The sequence below is a fragment of the Mustela lutreola genome, chromosome 14, assembly GCF_030435805.1.
Source record: "Mustela lutreola isolate mMusLut2 chromosome 14, mMusLut2.pri, whole genome shotgun sequence".
NCBI lineage: Eukaryota > Metazoa > Chordata > Mammalia > Carnivora > Mustelidae > Mustela > Mustela lutreola.
This window is the reverse complement of record NC_081303.1, coordinates 62,787,190-62,810,444: the sequence shown is the minus strand read 5'-3', so window position 1 is coordinate 62,810,444 and position 23,255 is coordinate 62,787,190. Positions and strand designations below refer to the sequence as shown.

At 48.8% G+C, this 23,255-nt stretch overlaps 1 protein-coding gene and 1 long non-coding RNA gene across 4 annotated transcripts in view; both read right to left on the bottom strand.

Moving 5' to 3' along the window:
- Positions 1 to 23,255, bottom strand: part of TGFB2 (transforming growth factor beta 2) — a 79,570-nt gene that overhangs the window by 39,844 nt on the left and 16,471 nt on the right. The window lies entirely within an intron of this gene.
- Positions 3,547 to 11,856, bottom strand: LOC131815109 (uncharacterized). The gene is made up of 2 exons (XR_009347564.1): positions 11,504 to 11,856; positions 3,547 to 4,731 (listed from the first exon to the last, which is right to left on the bottom strand). It is a non-coding gene; the product is annotated as an uncharacterized LOC131815109 (long non-coding RNA).

Here is a 23,255-nt window from a genome sequence, read left to right as displayed (position 1 = left end):
GGCACACCTTGCTAGGATCGCAAGCGATTCACCAACTTAACCAAGGGGCAGGGGCTATTATTATGCACGTATTAAACTCATAACTTGGGAGTGAGTAAAGACAAAAGGGAAGAGATGGTCTGGATTATCCAGTTTGAGAGAAGGAAAGCGAATACAGCCCACATTCCGTTTCCCTGAAACTCTGTGTTGCACTTCAAGGCATTGCCTGGCACTTCCCACGTGCTCTCTCAAGGTCATTGGCATCTAATTCTTCTTACTGAAGTTTTCTCTACAACAAGAGAAGACCCCATCGCGTCTCTCCCAGAACTCCTCACTGACAGAGAACTCAAAATTCAGGTCTCCTACAATGTCTGACAGCTCAGGTGGCACAAAATCGCTTCTCTATGCTGCGCTGAGATTGGTTTTGCAGCCCTTCCCATTTGGTCTAGTTTTTGATTTACTCTACTTCTGCTTGACCCTGCTCAGAAATTTGGAAACCAGTTCTTATGTCTCCCCACCCCTATTTCTTTCCTAAGCAAACATCCTTACTTCCTTTCATTATTTTTCATGAAAGCTTTTTACTTCCACGTTATCCTCTTTGTTCCAATCTTAAAATCAGACCCTCAAGTCTGAACATAATTCTGAAGGCACTATCACCTCCCTTCCTGTGGGACTTATACTTTTATTAATGCATCCCAATGGTACGTCATTCTCACTCTTTTTTCTCACCTTTGCACTCATATTTTCTATGTCTTTTGAATGCATAATACATTTCAAGTCTGAGGTCTTTTTCATACAAACTATTTTACAGATGCTACTGTCTTAGGCCTTACACCCTGAGGCTTTTTTTGGGTGCAGATTTTACAATGATCAACCCCTGTTCAAATGCCTCTACTTATTTGACCTCATTCCTCATTTCAGATGTGCTCAGATGGATTTGTAATCTGATTTAGTAAGCATCAGCATTCTTTTGTTAAATGACATTGCAGAGGACTGAATCTGAAAATCAGGAAGCCACTTAGCTTGTATTTCCTACAATACCCTAGATCATGAACCGAGTTTCTAAATTGTGTTTGGGTGAATACAGACCTGAATCCATGCTACAGCTTCTTCCTTTGAGCTGTTTCCACTCTGCCAGGCACCCCTATGTACGACTCATCTCCGTGGGGACAGCCAAGTCCAGGGGAAGGGGCCCCTAGTTACACACAGTACCATAGGGTTGCTGTTTGCCCAGTGGCCTTCTTTCTAAAGCAGGTCAGCAGGACAGCTATATCCTACTGCCAACTGTCAAGGAAAATGGCCAACAGGACAAAGTTGAGGAAGGTTCCGGAACCCACCTCCCCCCAGAATGCCTATCCTCTACGAATCGATACTCTGAGGGTTAGTTTCCAAACACACTTCCTTGAAAAGCTGAATGGAAGGTCTGAATGGTTCATTGTGCTGAATGCTAGCTCTGAATCTCAAACATAAAGATTGTAGGGAGGAAGAATGGCTTGGAAGGAATTTTTAGTTAGCAGATAATCTTATTAGCATTTCAGTAGATGGTCACTCAGTACCTCAAAAAAAAATATTTGCGTTTCAGAGGATGGTGCTTTCCTGTATTCAGTAAAGGGCGAGTACTCTTCCCCCCATCCTGTTTGTACTGGCAACACGGCTATGGGCAATTAAGATATGGGGCCATACAGGAATTATAGGAATCCAGATTAACTGTGGCATGAACGTGTTCTGGAATGGAGCCTCCGGTGTTTTGCTTGTTTTAAGAAATCAGGTTCATTTGGGTGCTAAGCAACTTATGTTCAAGGTGGGGCCACCATTTGTGAGAGGAGAAAAAAACAATCTTTAAAGAAATCTTCATGGCAGAACCAGACCACAACTGAGTCCTTTTAAGTGTTCGAGGATGGTTAGTTTCATTTAAGTATCCAAGAGCAAGGCCGGTGGCTTAGCATCAATCTCATGGGTCAGGTGCAGAGAGGATACAAAATGTGTCAATATCACCTGCTCTTAGAGACACTGAGCTAGCAAACTGACAGGGCAACAGCAGCCAGGACATCCCAAGATTGAGTCCAACCTGTCCTCCTTACCCCTGTATCCCCGCAAAGACCGAAAGCACGGAGATTTTGAGGACAGACAGAATTCTTAAGGAAAAAAAAGAGTTTCTCCTCTTTGGGAAAACGTAAGCTCTGTCTTACGGCTCTCTCAAGTTTTTTTCTCAGACGCCCTCAGAAGTCTTTTGGACAAGGGGTCAAAACTCAGGTGATTTCTGAAGCTTTGTCCTCAGAAGTTCTATTTCCTCACGGCCAGTAAGCAGATGACACAGGACAGACCCTTTTACTTAGTCCCAAGCAGTGGCTCTCCTCCATTTCCTCAAAAGCATTTCCTAAGCCCTTCAAAGAAGAGCTCTTTGAAGAAAGCTAGTGCTTCTCAGATGTGTTGGGATGAGAGCAAACAGAAGTCCCAGAGAACCAGAGAGGTATCCACCCATGTATGGAAGCAGAAGAAAACACGCAGCAGGCGAAAGTAGAGAGATGGGAATTTCTACGAAGGCAGCAGAGGTCTTACACACGCACAGCCTAGTGGACCTTAAAGTCAGCGGAATTACTTTTGCCAGGTTAGGTGACTGAGTTATGCCTTTTTGATGCCTATTTCTTGCCATTTTGCTTTGATTTCATTAGACTTTTAAAAACTGAGGTATAATGGACATACAGTATTCTATTCATTTCAGCTGATTCATAAGACCATTTTTAAAGGCTAGACAACAGATCTGAAAAGCATTCCTGTGTCAGAAAAGTGAGAAAACCATCACTTCCATAATCTCATCTGAATGCATTAATTTAGCTTTTGTGTATACAAATGAATGAAAGTTCACCAGTGAAGAACACACACATTGTGCAGCAGAGAACCCACAGGATACTGGCTTGAGTTCAGTCACTGCGGGAGGATCACTGCCGGAGGAGTCTGGACAAGGGAAACTTCGTAACTCTTTTCAAGGGCTCTTAAACCCCTTGAGAATTCTCTTTAGTAGGGAGGGAGCTGTGTCTTTGCATCTCGGAAGCCCTAGATCAGAGATCGCTGAGAGTCAGCAAGAGGTCTGCAGACATCTGTCTCTCCAAGAAAACTCATTGGTGAGTTTGCTTTTAGACCTTCCTGACCAGGATGTACATTGGACCAGCCCTGGGAGCACCAGCACTAGGAAGACAGGCACTGGGCACACTAGTACTAGTACTGGAAGCATAGGCACTGGCAGCACTGGCTCTATATTGGGGGAGGGGTCTTCGTAACTTTCACGAGCACAGGGGCTAAATTCGTTGCCTTCCCACTCCTATGTTCCAGCTCCAGACCCAGGACAGGACCACCTAGCACGTCATAGGTGCTCAGTACCACAAAGCAGAAGGAAGTACATTCTTTCCTCAAAAAGCTAAGCCACATGATGACAATGAATGCTAATCACATCCGCACAAGACTTGGCATTGCACAACACACTTTCACATCTATTACTTCACTGGAGCCGAATAACCTACGAACAAGGTAGCATTATCCCCATTATACTGTTAAGGAAACCACCACGCGGAGAGGCCGAATATTTTATTTAAAGGGTTCTCCAGGCTTCTTAGAGTTAATCTAATGCTCATCTCCTAACACCAGGTTTAGGAGCTGCATCCCTTCTGCAATGTAAAGCAGGTCCTAAAGAGAAGGGACAGCAGGCTGAGAAGACTGAGTTTGAGACTGCCGTGATCGTCCCCCGTGAAGAGCTACAGTGACATGGAAATAAACACGCTGTCCTTTCCGCCGCTCTGATGTCCAGTGCAAGGGGTTTTCTCCTCACTGATACTGAGAACAGCTATTTCTAGTGCCGAGAGCAAAAACATCTTCCCGTACAAGCACGACCAGCTAAGGGTGACAGCGCAGAGACGGGGCCAAGATGAAGAACCGGACTGATGGTCATCCCAGACAGCCGCCTCAGGGACCGTGGTCTACCATGACCTCTGTGACTGGTACTTCAGGAATGACCTAGAGATGAGAGGGAAGCTGAAGGACAGCCAGCTTCCCCAGTTTCAGCGGGAGATGCTCGACATCTTTAGAACCCTCTGATTTCTTCCACAATGGGGGCGGCTGCCTCCGTGGGCATGACAAAGATTCAGAGGCGCTTTTTGATCATGAGCCTCAAGGACGACTTCATTTAGTGGTTCAGAGACAGTCCACAAGGACCTGGGAGTTGGCAGCACTTTTGACTGTTCCCTCTGGCTGTGGAGAACCAGCTGTAGCTGCGACCTCTCTTCCCCCCAAGATGGCCTCACCCAGGTCATTCTGCTCAGGTAGGCCATGGCGCAGCCCAAACACAGATGGACTTTCACAAACTCCAGCTGATCCCTTTGCTATTTTTTTTTTTAACTGACTGACCACACATTGTGCTTGTATTATAGGAAGGAAGCCGTGCGGTGAGGGGCGGCTCCAAGAGGCCAACATGGCTTCTCCAGAGCTCTGCTAGAATTATACCTGGTGTCTAATCCCAACCCATGGCTCCGGGGGACGCCCTGAGTCCTCGGACTACAGATTCGAATCTTGCGGGAGACACAGAGGCATGGTTCTTCCCACAGGGCGCCTTGCAGGCTCCATCCGCTTCTAGGAAGAGTCACCGTCATCAGGCCGGGCATCAGGGGGTGGGTCAGACAGACAGACAGACAGAGACGCGAACTTCATGGTGTGTTCGGCACCTTCAGTATCTCCGAGAGGGATGCCTGACCGCTGAAAGCACTTGGCAGAGAGAGAGAGAGAGACGGCAGCATGGAGTCAGGGCTGCTCTCCCAATTTTCCACCACATCGTGTTTTCCCAGAAGTCGGTTGGGGGCGGGGGAGGGGGGGGTCAAGGGACATGAAAAGGTCAAGTGGGACAGGGTCTCGGGCTGTGGCCATTCGGGCCCGAAGGGGGTTATGGTGGACAGGGCAGGAGGGGCTTTTCAGAAGCGAGCGGGAAGAGGGCGAACAGAACAGATTCCGGCAGACTCAGACGCCCTGGGGGACGCGCCTGCAAACGCTCCAGGCCCCGGTTCCCTCACGCGTCCCGCAACAGCGGGCCCAGGCTCCACGCGCCCCTCCAAGGCGGGGACAGTCCCCGGCTGCGGCCGCGGCCCGGGGCTTTAGGTCAGAAAGCGCAGACCCTGCTGGAACTTAGCATCCCTCTTCGAGCCGGTCAGGAGCCTGGCCGCCAGGCAAGCCCGCTCCCAACCTGTCTCTTTTTTAAAATGTACTGTTTTTTTACATTTTTTATTTAAGTTCACTTCAGTTTACCTCTAGTGTCTTATTAGTCTCAGGGGTAGGACGTAGTGACTCCTCAGTTGCCCGGGACACCCCGCGCTCCTTGCAAGTGTCCGCCTTCATGTCCATCGCCCACGACCCCATGCCCTGATGCCGTCCGCTCCAGCAGCCCTAGACTTGCTTGTTCCCTGCGGCGGGCTCACTCAGGGTTTGTCTCCCTCTCTGACTTTATCTTCTTTTATTTTTCCTTCCCTTCCGCTCTGCCCACTGCCGTTCTTAACCATCCTCTCCCGCCTCTTCACTTCCAACCCGTGAAGCCTCCACAGTTACTCCCCATCACCTCAAAGACACAACTTAATAATGTGCCTTGCTTCGTACACTGCGACCCCAGCTTCGTGGGCACTCGGCGGTCTCCCCTCCCCTCGGCTCCTGCCACAGGGGGACCCTGTCCTCGGGGCACCCTGTTATTTCCAGACTTGCCAGGGACCGGCCCACCACCACACCCATGCACCTGCCACGTCTGGGGCCTCGTCCTGGAAAGTCTAGGAAAGTCCTACGTGTCCTGCCAAGTCCTGCCTCAGTGCCTCCTCTTTGCAGAATTTCCAGCTCTGCCAGAGCAGAAGCACAGTGTCCCTTCTTTGTGTCCCAGGGGCACTTCTGTATTATATATATCTTATTGTCACCTCTCAATGTGCTTACTCGGTAGACGTGGGCAGCAGGAGAGCAAAGACTCACACTCATTTCTGGGCTTAAAATGTGCTAACGCTGGGGCACCGGGGGGGCTCCGCTGGTTATGGGTCTGCCTTTAGCTGAGGTCACGGTTTCGGGTCCTGGAATCGGGCCCTGAGTCAGGCTCCCTGCTCAGAGGGGAGTCCGTTTCTTCTTCTCCCTCTGCCCCTCCCCTCCAGTCATGCTCTCTCTCTCTCTCTCTTTCTCTCAAATAAATAAATAAGATCTTTTTTAAAAATAAAAAAAAAATAAAATAAAATGTGATAATGCCAACTCTCGCCTCTAAGAATTGCTATGAAGGGTTAGATAAAATAATGACTCTGAACACAATGAGTACTCAGTCAGTGTGAGGTCATATTATAAATGAGTGCTGGGAGCAGGACAGGGAAAGCTGCACCTGCTCATGGAGAAAACCGATGTCAGTAAGACTCTTCTAACCACAAAGAAGAGGTCCCATATGTCAATACTCCAGAGAGCCTGAAACCCTGGGGATAGGAGCCATGCTTCTCTCAGCTTACAGAATCACACACACACACACACACACACACACACACACAGCACAGTCCTTGGATCTGCCTGTCTTACTTCATTTACAACTACTAGAATCAGAAACCAGTGGGCACAAGTGAGCCTGATTCACTAGGACGTGTCTTAGAAAACCAGTGTTGGATCCACTGGATTTGCTGACCCACAGCATCACCCACATATAAACCAGGTGCAAAAGCAGACTTTGAGTGGTTTCATTATTAGAAGTACCCACATGCCCGTACAACCTACAAAACACTTTTCTCAACAGAATCTCGTTTTTATCCCTGTGCGAGATCAGCCCCTCTCCTTAGAGCCCCCAGGGTATGCATGAAAGGACCGAAGCTTACAGTGGGCAGGTCCCTTGTGCAGAGAGCAGAGAAAGAGGCTGGAAATCGCAAACCAAGTCTTTCTGTCCCCAAGTCCACACTCTTGTCATAACCACCCCCCACTACTGATAGAGGTTTGCTCTGCAGTACTTTAACGACCAGGGGATGGAAAGTCCTAGGACAGCCCAAGCTCAGTAAAGCCTTCTCTGGGCCAGAGCTATCCACAGAAGAAGCTGGTAACTTGGAAGCAGTCTTATGACAGATTTAAGGAGAGAGGACAAAACCACATGTCCTTTACAAAGCCACCTCCCCATGACCTAGACACCGTGCTGAAGCTTATCAAACAAGTCCGGGTCTAGCGGTTTGAATCTTCGATGTTCCTAAAGAGCACAGAGAGGGAAAGAGCCAGACACACCAAGAGTTCAGAGATTGAACTTATAAAAGGCCTCGTTTAGGTTACAAGGTCTGGGCTACAGCTCTTTGCCACCAGCTGCTGACATGTTTGGCATGTGATTCGCTAGCCTGTGATCCAGTGCTGTCTGTTGTAGTTAAATGAGACGATCATCTTACTCCTGACATGTGGTTTTATTAAAACCCTTCAGCAAAAACTCCCAAGCCTTAAGGGTACGGGGATGGATGGTTTATGCCAAGGACTATCACTTCTTCGTAAGAAGTCCCATTTGTCCCTGAAGCTGTGTTGCCTTGGGGAAGACCCCATAACCTCTCTGTGCCTTGTCTACTCGTGAGTGCTTCCCGGGGCCACAGTCAGGCTCAAACATGATGATGTTCACGAAAGTGTTTTGTTCAATGCAAAGCGATAAACAAACTTACTCTCAACTGTCTTTGAAGAAGAAGACTAACCCCACAGCCCGGGCGAGTCATTCAAAGATCACAAGCATTGCTTGCCTTACCTTATCTCATTCCCTGGAAATGACTTTCGAGGGAGACCCCTCACTCTGCAGAAAAGGAAACTGAGGCTCGGAGCTCAGAACCAGAGAGTACTAATAAGCCCTTAATGAACCCAAATCCTGACTCCTAGATGCGTTCTTCCCACTCAGCACTTTGGGAAAGGCATGCTGATTTGAAGGCAGAGAGCTCAGGCCCCCCTTGGGATGGTTAGACCTGATCTCTGTGACCTCAGTGCCATGAATGAGACTGGCCGCGGCCTCGGCATGCACCTGGGCAGCCCCACACACCCGCAGCCAAGCCTTGTGTGTCTTCCCAGTTTCACTGAGCGGCCCCACAGGTCACCCTCGCAGGTCACACAGGTCAATGCAACCATCCTTCTCAGCAGATCTGTTTTCTCCTTCTGTCCCTTTTTGACCAGACCGTTGGCACATGAATGGACTACCCATGGCCCCTGAGCTTACGGAGGAAGAAGGTGAAGCAAACACGTGGTAAATCCACTCCCTGGAGTGTCAGCCTCTCAATGTGGAAGGCGCCGATAATAATGCCGGCAGCGAAGAGCCTTCCCCGCAACCTCTCCTCTAAGCCTCGTGAGGTGTCTACCAGGCAGATCCTATTTTAATCCCATTTTACAGATGAGGAGACTAAGGCTGAGGCAGATTACATACTGTGTCGGTGGTCGCCCAGGTAATCAGAGGTGGAGCCAGTGGGGAACTGTCTTACAGTGGACCTTGTGCCACACATCACAGAATGCGACATGAGCCCAGGTGACACACAACCCTGTTCATAACACAGAATGGAGTAACTAATGTACTTGCTTTTCTCAGCTTTGCAAATATCCCACATACCTGCCATGCTTTTCCCTCTCAGGTTATTCTCAGATTATTCTAATTCTGTTCTCACACACATGGCGACATCGATGATCTACATGAATAAGACTGTAACTTCGAATCCTACAAACTAATGAATGACAAGTCAGTCATCAAAAATGAGAGAAGTACCCAGTGGTATTTAATCCCTTTTTTCTTTCTTTCTTTCTTTTTTTAATGAATTAAGATGTTCTGGAAGTGGTCGGCGGGCGGGGGGGGGGGAGATTCCCAGTGAATTACTTTGTAACTATTTAAATAAACTTTCTCTAGACCTCATCTCTACGGGACTGTCACACCACCACCAAATCTGCCACGGGTGACCAAAACTCTGTGGTGCCCAAATGAGGGGACGGGCGCAGGGCAAGCATTCTTGGTCATTTCACAACGTTCAGGAGGCTCCAGAATGTGGTGCTTTCTTATCAGTGTGGGTTAACTCTCTACCTTTTTAGGTGGGGAAATCCAAAGGCAACATTTCTTACTTGAAAATGCCTTTCACAAAAAGTTCTTCAGAAGCTTGTGGTTAATTTTGTTGCAATTTCTAACTCCTTGAAATCTGACTCATGGAACAGATCAACAAATTTTGTGAGTCTTCTGACATGTAGTTTTGTTGAAATTCTTCCGTCAAAATACTCCCAAACACCACAGTTAGAGAGATGAGCTGTTCAGGCAAGGAACTCCGGAGTTGCCTCCGAAGCCAAGAAGAGCCGTGACTCCCCTTCCCACAAGCCACCTGCTCGCCCATCAAAAAGGAAAGGGCTCTCTGAAGGGCAAAATTAACACTCTCGTTCATGCATTTCAAAATGTTCCTGCATTTTCCCTCATGTAGATTTATATTTACAATAGATGATGTGTTTTTCAATAAGACACATGCTTTCCAGCTTTGCATTTTTGGAACCACCTAAAGATCACTTACAAATCCCAGGAGGATTATGCATTGAAAAAACAGGGATTTCAGATTCTGTCTAAACCTGGGTTCATTTGTGCTCAGGGTGTTCCAATTAAACGTCTGTTTATACCGTAAATCCAGTTCTGCAGCTTTCCTTTGATATCCAAGGGCAGGACCCAAAAGTTTAAGACTCTGTCATGATTCTCTTTCCTCCTGGCTGAGACTCGCCTTTCCTTTTGCTTTTCATTCCTTCCTGTCCCCCTTCCTTATCAACTAATGTCTCATTGAAAAACCCCATTATTTCCACAAAGACTCGAAAAGCAATTTACAGTCGGTTTGTATCACAGAACCACGTCCTCAGACCCATACACATTTCTCTTCAAAAGCTGAGTGAGGGACCAAAAGAGAAACAGCACATCACACCTGCACACACCTCCAGTGCTTGGAACGGAATGCCCACAACCAACGAGCTCCTCAGGGGACCAGAGGAAGACTTTGCAAATGGTCTCAGCCTCACCACCCCCCCACCCCCCCACCCCCCCACTCTCACCCCCCCTCCACCCCGTTTGAGGAGCGGGGCTTGGTAACTCTAGTCCTTCCTGTCCTAATCCTGACTCCGTTACCCCTGGCCGTTTCACTACAGACAAGTTACTCTACCCTCTTCTGCTTTTAGATTTCAAATGATGGATTCACTTTCCTGTGCCCAGATGTTCAGCAGAACACAGTACGGAAAGCCAGTAAATGGGAAAAAAAAAATAAAATCTGAATTTCCACAGAGAAAAAAAGCCCGACTACCTACTTGAACTTGGAAGTGAAACCAGGTGCTTCCAGCCAGTCCCCCTAGGAGTCCTGCATCAGCAAAGCACCTCGAGGAATCGGGGCCCCTCCTTAAATCTCGGCATGTATCTCCGAGCCCCGTTTCTCTGCGCTGGGGGTGACCGTTCTCCCATGGACAACACTCACCAGAGAGCTTTAGTTCAGACCTCTGCTTTTATAATTTTCCATCTTCAGCTAAAAATACTTCTTTCTGAGTGAGTTTCAACCAAAGCATAATCCCCCAAACCAACAGGCACAGGGACAGAATAAAGGCTCTTGCAAGGGGCCTCGGGGCAAGAAGCCTCCTCTGTTTCTCTTGCCAGCCTCATTGGAAGACGGCCCTGAGCACCTCCATGGGGGGGAGGGGGAAGGGGGACTGTTCCCAAGGGATGGCTTAATTTACACACATCGACCATCTCCCCTCCCCCCACCCCGTTCCCTGCCAAATTATAGCTCTCTTGGGGGCTCCAAGGGCAGCCCCCATCTGGGGCAGAAAGAACTAGAGTCAGCTTTCTCCTTCTCCTCTTGCTGACCTTGGGGATCTTGTCACCATTCACCGACCAGATGAAGAGATAACAGAGAGAAAGCATGGGACATTCTCCATGTACTTCCCTGGCAATGGCTGCTTCTTCGAGCTGAGAATAATGGTCTCCTGCTGCAGCCCTCAACTCTCCACTTGTACACACACACACACACACACACACACACACACATACACACGCTCCGAATAACAATATCTCATTTACCAGCTCTGTTTACTGACCTATCGACTAGCTCTGTTCAGTACGGGCTGTCTGGAGCTCTGCCTCAAGCCCCTTCTCTTTGAGGAACATCCCAGAAAGCTGTGCTGGCCCAGAGCTTTAGGGTTTGGTTTTGTTCATAATCTTGGCCCGGGGGCCGAAGGAAGACTCCTGCTTTAACGGAGAGCGACATCAGGGCTGCAGTCAGCAGGCCCTGGATCAACTCCTGGCTCCGCCACCAGAAAGCCAGCCTCGGGGCAGCGAGGCGGGGGGGGGTGCTCTTCACCTGGTTGGGCCTCAGTTTCCTCATTCATAAAATGGGACTAGCGCCCCCAGGGCTGGGCGGTTGCGTGGGTCAGAGGAAGTGAGAGCCAACAGGGGGGACGGGAGGGCTCCGGCGGCTGGACCCCCCTCGGCAGCACCGCTCCCCCACTCTGTCCCAGCCTCGCTCAAGTAAAATTCCAGACAGACCTTGGAACAGAACCTGGGGAAATCCACTTCAGCCTTGAAACCGCACTTTGCCCATCTGCACAATGGAGACGACCCAGCGCCTCCCTCGGAGGGCCCTGGGCGGAACGGACGGTGGGGAACGCAGGAGCACGGGGCACTGCGCCTGGCATGGGCCAGGCACCCCAACGTGTTGGTCAGTCTTACTTCTCCCGGATCCCAACTTGCCAGCGAAAGGGCTGTTTCTGGCAAATGTTTGTTCACCTTCCCAGCTACCTGCTCACCCGGCGAGTCCTCTGAGCACCGAGCTCCCTTCCTGGCCACCCGCCCCGCCCGCGCTCGGCTCAGCTCTGCTCTTCATCTCCAGATGAAGCAAAAATCTGGTAAATATTACACTTACAAGGTAACAGGTCTGGAATGCTTGGCATCTCAGGCGAGTGCAATTGCTTCTTGGCGCCCAAACACATATACGCTGCAGCCCAGGGCCAAACTACATTTGGCTGCTTTGTGCAATTCAAATAAAGATATTAAAAAATCCTCCAAGTCTATAAACATTTGTACTGTTTGCTAATCAAAGGGGTTCTTTTTTTTTTTAGCCATCTGAAGACAACTTGGCATGCTGGGCGCTCTTCTCTGCTCGGAACGTAAGGAGTACTGCTGATCCAGGCACCGCATGGGTTTCTGATCCACGTAAACGATTTATCTAGTTTAGGTCAGGTGGACTCTCCTTGCGAGGGGACTGCCTTTCCCCAAACAAACAGACCCCAGCAATTTTCGTTCCAGAGTTTGTGTCGGTCACGACGCTGCTTTTGTGCCTCAGGACCAGTGACTGACCTGAGCTTCCCATGAAGGGGGGAGGTGACAGCTCTCGTGGCTACAGGTCTTGGCTCTACCTCTTAACAGCTATGGACCTTGGGAAAGCTCCTCTTCTCTCTCTGTGCCTTGATTCCCTCAATCTGTGCAATAAAGACAATAATCACACCTATCTATTATTGCCAGGATCAAATGAACCAGGACCTCTGAGGTGCTTAGAAAAATCTTTAGAGTCTAAGCAGCACGACGCAAGAATGAGTAAAAAATATTGTTGTTACGGATCAAATACCAAGCGTAAACAAGACAGTAGACGAAGGTCCTTAGCAAAGGATAACTGGTTCCTTTGGTAGAAGAAGCTGAATGCCACTGGCCTTACTTAGGCCCACATTCTCCACGAACTCACAGCAAGGAGAGAGGAACCTGGTCAAGTTAGATCATCTCGCGGTCAGTGATTTAAATGCGGACTTCACCCACTCAGATGTCAGGACGGAACTTGTTTTGGTCGTAAGCGCAGGAAAAAATAAATAAATAATGCCATTTTCAATGGGCTTCCTCTTCCCTTCCCGAGAGCTAACGTCAGAACTTTCCAATGAAGCCTCCTGCCAGACGGCCACCATGAGAAAGCACAGGAGGACTGGACTGGGGGGGGGGGGGGCCGGTAGAAACAAAGAAAGGGGCCACATTTTCCTGAGAATCGAGGAAACGCAGCACACTCTCTGGGTCTGCTTTTACGAGTAAAGGTAATAGTGAGGCCCGACTTCCCCTGCGGGCGACAGGAGGTCATGTTTCCAGGACAGCCGGGATGACAGCCAGAACAGGCCGGCAGACACCCCTGGGCTCGCCGGCCCTGGAAGGTGCTGCTTCAGGCGGTGACGGCCACGGGCCCAGACAGCGAGCAGGTGAGGGCTACCTTGGTGCCGCTTCTACACCTGCTTCTCTCTTACCCTTCTCCCCACCCCCCGCCCCTTCCACCCCTGCCTCTTCCCTCAGGTCCCTTTTCTGTCAGAAAAAGAAGGAAAAAGCACTACAACATACGTAATGAATCAGAACTACAGAGACGGTAGCTAACGGGGAGACCTCGTCCCAGAATTCCCTTTACAGAAGGTACCAGAAGAAGCCAGTCAGAGCAGTGAGAGAGACGGAAAGAATTGTTATAAAGTAAGACCCTCTGGGGCCTCACGTTGCGTCCTCTGGAGGCATCTACCTTGCATCCCCAGGACCTAGGGCAGAATTTCTCCCCCTGCCAGGACCACTCAAGGTGCAAGGGAGGACTGGGGGTTTTCCCTGGGGGTCAGCAGGGGCAAGCTATGCCACACATGGGCAAGCACCCAGCATCCGACAGGACTCCTGTTCTCTGTACTTGAGAAGCCTAAGTCTCTCTCAGTATGAAGTAGGTGAGGGGGAGGAGCACCAAACTGAATGAATCACAGCGCTGATCGGGGGGGGGGGGGGGGGGGGGGTTGGCGGGGAGGGATGTCCTTGTGGTTAACCACATTTTACTGGGGTTTTTATTGATTACAGTTGTCTTGAAAGAGACATGACTCAGACATACCGTATCCCAAGCCACGTATAGCACTGGGCTCTAATGGAATTTCAGTGTAGGAGAACGTCACGAACCATACTATGAAATGTGAAAAGCTTTGCTATCAACATAGACACCATTTGCTTCCGTCCTTCAGCAGCTCGAGAACAGGCTGACTTTTCTATTCCCCTTTCCACTGGAAGGCCGTGGCCATTCACTGCTCAGGCACGCACACTGTTCTGTGTACATTAGGGGTCGCTGCTCGTTAAAGGAAGGTTCTGTGAACCAACCACCTTACCTTGGTGCTCCCATCCTCTTTTGCTTGTGAATATCATTCGACAGTTTTCTAGGATCCTCCTTTGTACGGGGTCATTAGTTTACTGTAAGCTACTTGAGGGCAGGCATTATATAACCATAACAATACAACAATTACAACAACAAAGTCAACATGACTTGTTTTGAGGGGCATATGGTCTATACTGTCCCCACCAGGGTCCCCACCAGGATTATCCCATTTTAGTGGAAAACAGGAAACTGAGTCTTAAAGAGGAAACACAGCCAATCCCACACATGGAACTAGAAATGGCACCGCCTTGACTATACTGGGCTGGTATGATCCTAGTGCCTTTCTCCGGGCCATCTGTACTGCCTCTTCCAAGAGGGACCCATGTCCACTTATCTCATTTCTTATTCACCTGTGTGGTTCAGACACCAAACCCTGGAGGCAATATATGCTCAGTAAACATTATTAAACTGAATAAAATAAAAATTTCCACATCAGTATTTGCACAGACGAGTCCAGCAGGAATTCAAGAGACATGATGCGGGATGCAGAGGGACCCACTTAATTGTAGCAATAATTACCAACACATATACTCCTTTTAGGCCAGTACTGAGAGTTTTTAAGCCCTCCAGAGAAGACGAAGAATGTTATTCTGTCTTACACTCTTCCATCGATTTTTAAACAATGTCTCCAATATTATTTCCTCTTAAAAAAAATCAGTAGCATTTTTAAAATATTTTCCTAGGCTTAAAAAAAAAATGATACTTGCCTTTCTCAATGTATGGAAATTTGATATTCAAAACATGGGCCAGAATTTCTGGTTTCCTTGTAACTCTCCATATACAAAAGCTAGAAAGTTAAAAGACCTTTTTTTTTTTTCAATTCCCTGCAATGAATGAATGGATGGATGGATGGATGGATGATGGTTTATTTAGCCCTTAGCATGTGCCAGGCATTTGTACGTATTAATTTCTCTCCTGGAAAGGACCATTGAGCAGGAGATTTTTTTTTAAATCAGTCCTTATTTTTGTCTTAAATATTTTGTTTACTTGAGAGAGAGCAACAGAATGTGAGCAGGAGCAGGAGGGAGAGGGTGGGGGAAGGGCAGAGGGAGAGGGAGAAGCAGGCTCCCCGCTGAGCAAGGAGGTGGGGCTCTAACCCAGGACCCTGGGATCATGACCTGAGCAGAAGGCAGCCGCTTAACCCACTGAGCCACCCAGGCGCCCCTAATTAGTTCTCATTTTAGAGACGGGAAAGATGAGGTTCAGGGAAGGTAGCTGACTTGCCCCATATTACAGTCAGGATTTTATCTGAGGCTCCTTCAGGCAAAGCCTGTATTTTCTTTCTATTATATCATAGACTGAGTGTCACACTCCAGAGTCATCTTTGGCTCATGTGTGAGTCACTTTCTTGGCTTATCAACAGTAGGTTAGGATCAAAAAACCAAAGGCTGACATCTTCACAACTTTAAAGGAAGGGACCACCGTCTGTTATAACAAAGCAAAAGAAACAGAGAGGCCCATTATATGAACCCGTCTGTCTAGACAGATGACTAAACAGGGGTCCCTCCAGGGTTAGACTTGAATTTCCTCCATTCAGCCTGTTGGATATTTAGCAATAAAAAAAAAGAAAAGAAAAGAAAGAAAGAAAGAAGAAAAAAAAAAAAAGAAAGAAAGAGAAAAAACACTGCTTGAAGGCTTTAGTGCTGATGCAACCCTCCCACACTACCCTGAGAGTTGTTTCAAAGTTGTTCAGTGCAGGCTGCATGTGTTAAACCCTCAAGAAGACATCAGATTGACACAAGAAGAGCCCTAAAAATACTCATGCTGTGTGGCTAAAGACCCAAGCACACAGGCCTAACTGTCCCTTTTGAACCTGCAGTGACAGCCCTTCGAACTCACAGAGGAGCAGGAAGCAATCCAGGTGTCCCCTCCAGGACCATCCACAGCCAGACGGCATCAAAGTGGGGCTTCCCTGTCACACGGGCTGTCAAGTAGCTTCCCTTCCTGCTCTTCAGGTGCCCTGGGGACTCTGCACTTTTTCTAATTCACAATACTAAAGATGCTACTTTGAACGAAGAAAAAGTCAGGATCCTTTCATCAAGGCTACGAGAGATCAACAGAGGCTGGTGACTGGGGTTTTTTGAAAGCCTATTATTAATACTGCTGTTTCGTGTACAGAAATGTCTCCCAGGTAGGCAATTAGGAGTTGGTGAACACACAATGTGGCCCCAGGCAGAAACGGGGAGCTTACCAACAAACTAAGACCTTCCTCCGTTCCCAAGAAATCCTTAGCAACATGCAAAGCACTGTTCAATCATGGCCCACATTTGCAAAATTCATTCACTTCCTCACTGAACAAATATTTACCGGGTGCCTCGATCTGTAGCACTTTTTTAAATGTATGGGGCGAGATAGGACTGCCAGGAACCTGTGGTGGAATTTCTAGAGCCTGAGCCTGGGGACCATTCTGGACTTTTAACAGGCGTTAAAGGATTCATGCGGCCGTTGGAGTAAGTACGCAGATTTACCAGCCTTCAGGAAAACAAACGACAACGACAAAAAGGCTGTTCCTCTCCAGGGAACAAAATGAGAAACACCCGATTTTGTATTACACGCTCCAGTGATTACACAATCCCAACAAGACAATAAACCGCAAGGAGGCACCACAGCTCATGTCAGTTCCCATAAGAAGGAACCATTTCCATGCCTCAAATGGGGAACACAGAACCCAGATGGGCTAAAACCAGAAGTTGCCGTCTCATTCCCACATCTGTGTGCAAGCCCTTGGGTTCTGCTGCCTATCTTGAACTTTCCTAGGTTTTGGGAAGTGAAAATAATGTATTTAAGAGAATTTAAAATTATATATATATGTATATGTATATATACACAGTATTTAAAATACTGTATTTAAGAAAAAAAAAAGAAAGACATCCAAACATACTGTTTTTTTCTTTTTTTAGAATAGAATAATTTCCTGATCATACAGATACATATTATTCTCAGTAAGTTCTCCTTTTCTGACTATCTTATCCCTTCATCCAAAATTTCAGATTTCAGTTTATCATCTTAGGGGTCCGACCAGTAGGATGAGCTCTGAAGTCAGACAGACTTCATGTTCAAATTCTGGCTCTGCTACTTAGGAGCAACATACCCATGGGGAAGTTACATGATGTCAGTAAGCCTCGGTCTCCTTATCTATGAAACAGTGACTAATAATTATATTTATCTTATAAGACTAATATAGAGATTATCACAGTTCCTAATACAACTATTCAATAACTGACAGCAAGCGTTTTCAGCTTTTTTAATTTGTTATTACTGAAGACAGAATCCACCCTCTCTCTCCCAACACCCTTCCCCAAATGTACATCTATTCTTCATACAGAAGTTTGCTCATACTATAATAAGGATAGCTGGACAGAAAATCATAGTTTGAACATAAGCTAAGGAAACCCCCAAAAGAGAGCTTCTAACTCAAACCAAACATTAGAATCACCTGGGCTTTTTTGAAAACCAAAGATACCGCACCCTCCCTCCCCAACTCCCACACCCTCCATCAACCCAATGGAAATTCTGGAGGAGACCCCCAGCATGTTAAATGCCCCCCAAGCGGCTCAGCGCACAGCAAGGCTGAGAAGCCCGGCACTAGAGCCCACGGACCCTGTCGCGGACCGTTCACGCTTCCAGTAAGGGGTCTGCGCGCCGCGGCACCTGCAGCCCAAGTTCAAGTCCCTGCTGCGGCGACCGCGCACCGGTAGCTTCGCCCTTCTTGGTGCCTCCCCCGACTCGTTTCTGAAAAGTCTCTGTCCCTAACACTTACACTCAAGTCAACGAGCCCCGAAGCCTCCGCAGCGGCGGTCCCACAGGGAGCTGCCCTCCTGCTCCCCTGAACCAGGCGGTGGACCAGGTAAAGAGCTGCCTCCGTCCAGCAAGACGGAGCAGGAAAACAGTCGCCAGCCGGGCCGCCGCGCAAACACAAGAAGTCAGCTCCACTTCAGAGCAAAGGTCCGATCCAGGCATATTAGAAAAACGTGGCCTGACCATGTAGATTCCAGAGCATCCAAAACCAATCTGGAGCCCGTCGGTGGACAAAGTTCACATTCAGCAAAGCAGCTGCAGCAGCTGCATCGCGCACACAGTGGGCGATTCAGAAACGCAGATGTCCCGCCGTGTGCAGAACAACGCTCTGGTTCCTGCTGCTCTTTCCCACCCCTGACCTCAAGGGCAGGGTGGAAAAGCTCAGCCTCGGCAGCTCCCAAGGAGACGAAGGAGAGGCTGCCAAGATGACTGCGAGCTCGCTAGACCAAGCCACCCAGCCCGCTCAGGACAAATGGGCAAAAGGATGGGTGGCCGTCCCTGCGTGCCAGGTCCCACCGGAGATGCCCCACGCCAGCAGGGTTTCTCTCCATTCGCTCACGGAACACAGCGGGAAGGAGCAGGAATCGAAGCAGCCGACTGGGCAGGTCATTGCCAGGCAACCGAGGTTCAGGTTAGATTGGATTCTCGGGAACCACGAGGCACGTGATGTTTAGATTGTTAAACTGGCATGGGCCTCACACAAGAGAGAGAAATAGGAAATGGGAAATCCGCCTTCCCTCCGGCCAGCAGTGAAGCACCTGTAGACTTCTGCTCTCCGGGAAGGGAGCGTGGGTCTTACTGGGGACGACATCTATCAGATAGGGCTGGGCATGTCAGGATCACGGTGGCAACCTGAGACCCTAAAGCTAAGGGGGGTAATCCTGGGTTTCAGAGTGTCCCTGACATACATGCATTTCACACAACACAGGAGGGCTTCCTTCAGAAACCCCATACTACCAACGGGGCCATTTATACCAGGTAGAGTTGGCTCCATTGGAAAAGCCAGTCAAATATAAAAATGGAGAACGACACTTCTGTCTGTTATAAAATCAACCCACTGATTATTTCATAAATATCCATTACAAAGCTCCCCATAATTCCAAAGATGAAGCAACAGAGAGGATCCAAGCATGCAAAACACACCATATAGGAAGTTTTTAACAGGAATGAAATCTTTCTCCCTTCCCAAATCCGCCACCTACGCTGTCGTAAACTGCATCACCTGTTCAAGATGTCCGTCCCGCTCTCCTGGGCCCATTGCCACCTGACCCCCACCTTTGTTCTCCCTTTCGGTCCTGTTGAAACCAGGTGTGGCCAATGTGGGCAGGGAAAACGGCCCATGTCATTGTGTGGCAGTGAGCTCAGCATGCCTGGGTTAGAGGCTGCCCCTTTCCCTGGGTCACAGAATGAGGATGTCGTGGAACCAAGCCACAGCCAACCCACAAACCCATACGATATGAGCAAGAGATTCATTTTTGTGGTATGCCATTGAGAGGAAAAAGAAAGCTCTAGATAGTGACCTTGAGCTTGTGAAATAATGCCGTTTTCCACAGAGTCCCATTACACCACTGCCCGTCACAGTATAATGGATTTTATACGCCACAGACAAATCACGTCTTCTGAATTTATCAGCTCTGAATAACAAATCCTCAATATAAAGATCTTACCCTCTGGCCTCAGTATTTCAGAGTGGGTCTCCTGAAGGAACTCCATCAATACTAAGGGCTTCTGCTGTTTCTTGGTTCAGCAAGATGGCAGCCACGCAAGCTCACAGAGGAAGGGGACAATGCAAACAACACATCTCCTTCCAGAAAGCATAAGCCGCTCCCTCTGGCTGCTTGAAGACTGCCAAACTGCCATGGCAAAGGTTGTCTTTCAAGTATCACCTCCTTCAGGAAGGCCTCCTGTACCTCTCCAGGACAAGTTCAGCAATTCTTCCAACCCATCAGGACTCTTACTTAGAATCAACCACACAATACTGGCTTTTTTGGTTTGGCTTGGTTTGTCGGGGTGCTTGACTTCCTCACTCAGCTGCAGGCTCCCTGGAAACAGGATCTGCACTCTAGGCCTCCATCTATCAAGGGACCTAGCATAATACCTGCCACCCAGGAGACTCAAAGGATATTTCTTGTACAGATGAGGGACTGAAATCCACATTCCAGTCTTCCTGTTCAAAGCTTAAAAGTTAGAAAGCAAACTCTGGTCCAACAGAAATGCTTCTCGCGAACAAGAGACATAGTTTTACAAATTCCCTGGCTTCTGACCACATTTCAGAACCTAGGCAAAGGCACTAGGCACATCTGGACAGATTCAGATACTCTTTGAAGCCTGACTTTCCAGTGTCCAAGTCTGTCATTCTAGGCCAACGCATGGTCACCCATGAGCTTAGGGACACATGTCCCTGCTCACCCGGTCACAGACGCTGTGAGAAGGCATCACAGCAAGGACACCTGTCAGCACAGATGGGAGACCCCAGAGGTTATTTTAAAACACACATAGCTCCTTTCTAGAAAGGAAAGGGGGTCAGTGGACAGTAACTCAGGAATACTAACTTAAAATTTTTTCGAAAACCCTATTCTACCTACAGAACCCACTGGAGCTTGCCTATGAACTTATTCCCAAAGAGAGAACTCAGCACCACTTGAAATTCTTGACAGAGTGAAGTTTCACCTGGAAAGGCAACTGCGAAATGCACTGCAAACATCACAAAGACCTCCTCGCTGGACTGGTGTACGGTTCCCACCTTGGCAGCCGCCACAACAACCTTGACTAAACCCGCCCTTCGCCCTATTTGATGCAGAGGAAAAGCCACAGACTTGATGTTGGCCTGCAAGGCTCTATCTGACCCATCCGACATGACCTCTCTGTGATCTCATCTCCCAGGGCACTTCTGATAATCCCTGGACAACTCAGGAGCAGCACCAGCTGTTCCCTCTGCCAAAAAAGCTCTCTCCCACAGAGCCCCAGGCTCCTCTCCGACCTCCTTCAAGCCTCTGCTTCGAATCCACCCTCCTCCTGCGCCCTCCCACGCCCAGCTTCTTTGAAATCGCAACTCCCCGTCTCCATCCCCAACCCTGCTCTATGTTCTCCCCTCTAATATTTTCAAATCCTGCCATTCTTATTGAAATCTTAAAAGAATTCTTCATCTTCCTCCAAGGCGTAGACCTCTCTAAGGACCCGATTTTTTGCTCTTTTATTCCCTGATGCCATCATGAGTGCCTAGACACGCTGTAAATACCGCTGAATGAACTAATGTCTCCTGACAGCTTCCTGTTTCTACCTGAGTCCACCCACAATCTCTGCGTGCACTTGACATTCATCTTAAACCTCTATCTATATTTTGTAATTAATGTAGAGTTCTTGTCATTAAAGGCTTTTGGGGAAGTAGAATAGACACGACTCCCCTTTCTTTTCATAACTTCAATAGCCAAGGAGTATGGTTAGTGATACAGACCACAAAGAACTGGATATTTCTCTAAACAGTTGGACAGCCAAAAGTCCTACAGCAGGTATAAGATATTCGTACCGTGTGGCTGGATTCAAAATCGTCATGGTTCCAAAGTAACCAGCAGAGCATCGGAATAGCAGCCGGCAGAGGACTGCACAAATGCCAAGTAATTTATCCTCAACTTTTCTTTCTAAAACCTGATCAGATTTGCACCTGCTCTAATACCTCTGGTTGAGAAAAACATCCTTTGGAAGCAGAAAGCCGCTGTTACTCGAAGCGGAGTCTGGCTGAGCGAGTGGAGTTTACATTCCATCGTCGGCCAGATCCTTACCCCGTGGAACGTCTGAGAACACGATTCAGGCCAGGAAGAGGTCGGCAGCGCTTCGACCAAACACGACCTCAGGGAATTAAACCTTATACGTCGACTTATACATTATACGTGTCCCTTACACATCATACATTAGTTTTCAAAATCTCCTTCCCACTCCTAGGGGCCCAGCTCAAGGCACCTGGGTGGAAGAATTCACTGCCAGACATAGTTGCTAAGCTAGGCCTCCATCACCCCATGTGACTCATTCATTTGCTTACACACTCCCTGCTCCCTCCCTGACGAACAGCGAGCTGGGGGCGGGGAGGGGGGAGGGGGGGAGGGGCGGATGTGTGATCCTGCAGACAACAGGTCTACCTCGATCTCTGTATGCACCCGGGAGAAGGGAAAGCACGGCATCAAGACTGTTGGTTGAGGTGAAGGTCCCACACCTGCAGAACCAGCCGATCTCACAGAGGCCCCGCTTCATCTGAATCTTTCCACGCGGGAGGACTGTGACTAAACAGACCTGCGTGATCAGAGCATCCTTGGCCTTGAGTGGCTGCAGACTCTAGTGAGATCAGAGCAAACGGCGCAGCCCACTTCCAGGCGCACAAGCATCAGCTCCACAACCCCGCCCCCCGCCCTGCTATTAGGACTCTGAGGTTCTGGGCCAGGACCGGGGATCTGCTCTTCAGGATGCCTCGGGAGACACACGCGCAGGCCACGCTTGGAAAAACACCATCTCTCGGCCTCCACCGAGCTATTTCAAAGCCTCGTACTCAGTAAAGACTTGAAAAAACACAAAACCCAAACTCCGAAGCCATCTGAATTCCTCTTCACCACTTTGAATCCATGTTTGCAGACAGACTGCCTCCACTGCCGATCGTCTAGGTTCTTAGATCTCAGTAGGAAAAGCTTCAGGAAAGCTAACGTTATCTTAACCCAGACTTTGGGGGCGAATGATTTAAAAAAAGAAAAATGATTCAGCAGCCACATAGGCTGTGCGGAGCAAGGACCACTGCATCCTCCAGAGGATTTTCTTTCGCGAACGCTGTGCCAGTCCAACCCCGGGTGTCAGGACACGGCGTTATCAACTGCTCCCAGGTTAGAGAGTGAGAATAAGGAGAGGCGCCACGGGCCCTGCGCTCCCTCCAGCCGCTCCCAGCATCTCCTTGGAATGGAGAGGCGGTTCACACAAGGTGACAGGGATGGCCCTCGAGCTGCTTGGCACAGGCCAGCCTCCACTTAACGAGTGCTCAGAATCACACTCAGCATGGAGAAATTCACCCTGACCCTGGACACTTGCCCCCTGGCATCCACTCACTTACATTTTTACTCAATTACTATTTCTAAGAACAGAGACCAAAAAAAAAAAAAAAAAAAAAAAAAGCAGAGCCCCACGGCTCCGCGGTCTTCTGTGGAAAGGCTGAAAGGGGTCCGCAGGCCTGGAGGCGGGGTGGGGCGGAGGAGCCTGGCGCTGTGTGGGATCCCCATGGAGTTCGCGCTCTTTCCCTTCCACGCCCTCAGAGACACTCCTGAT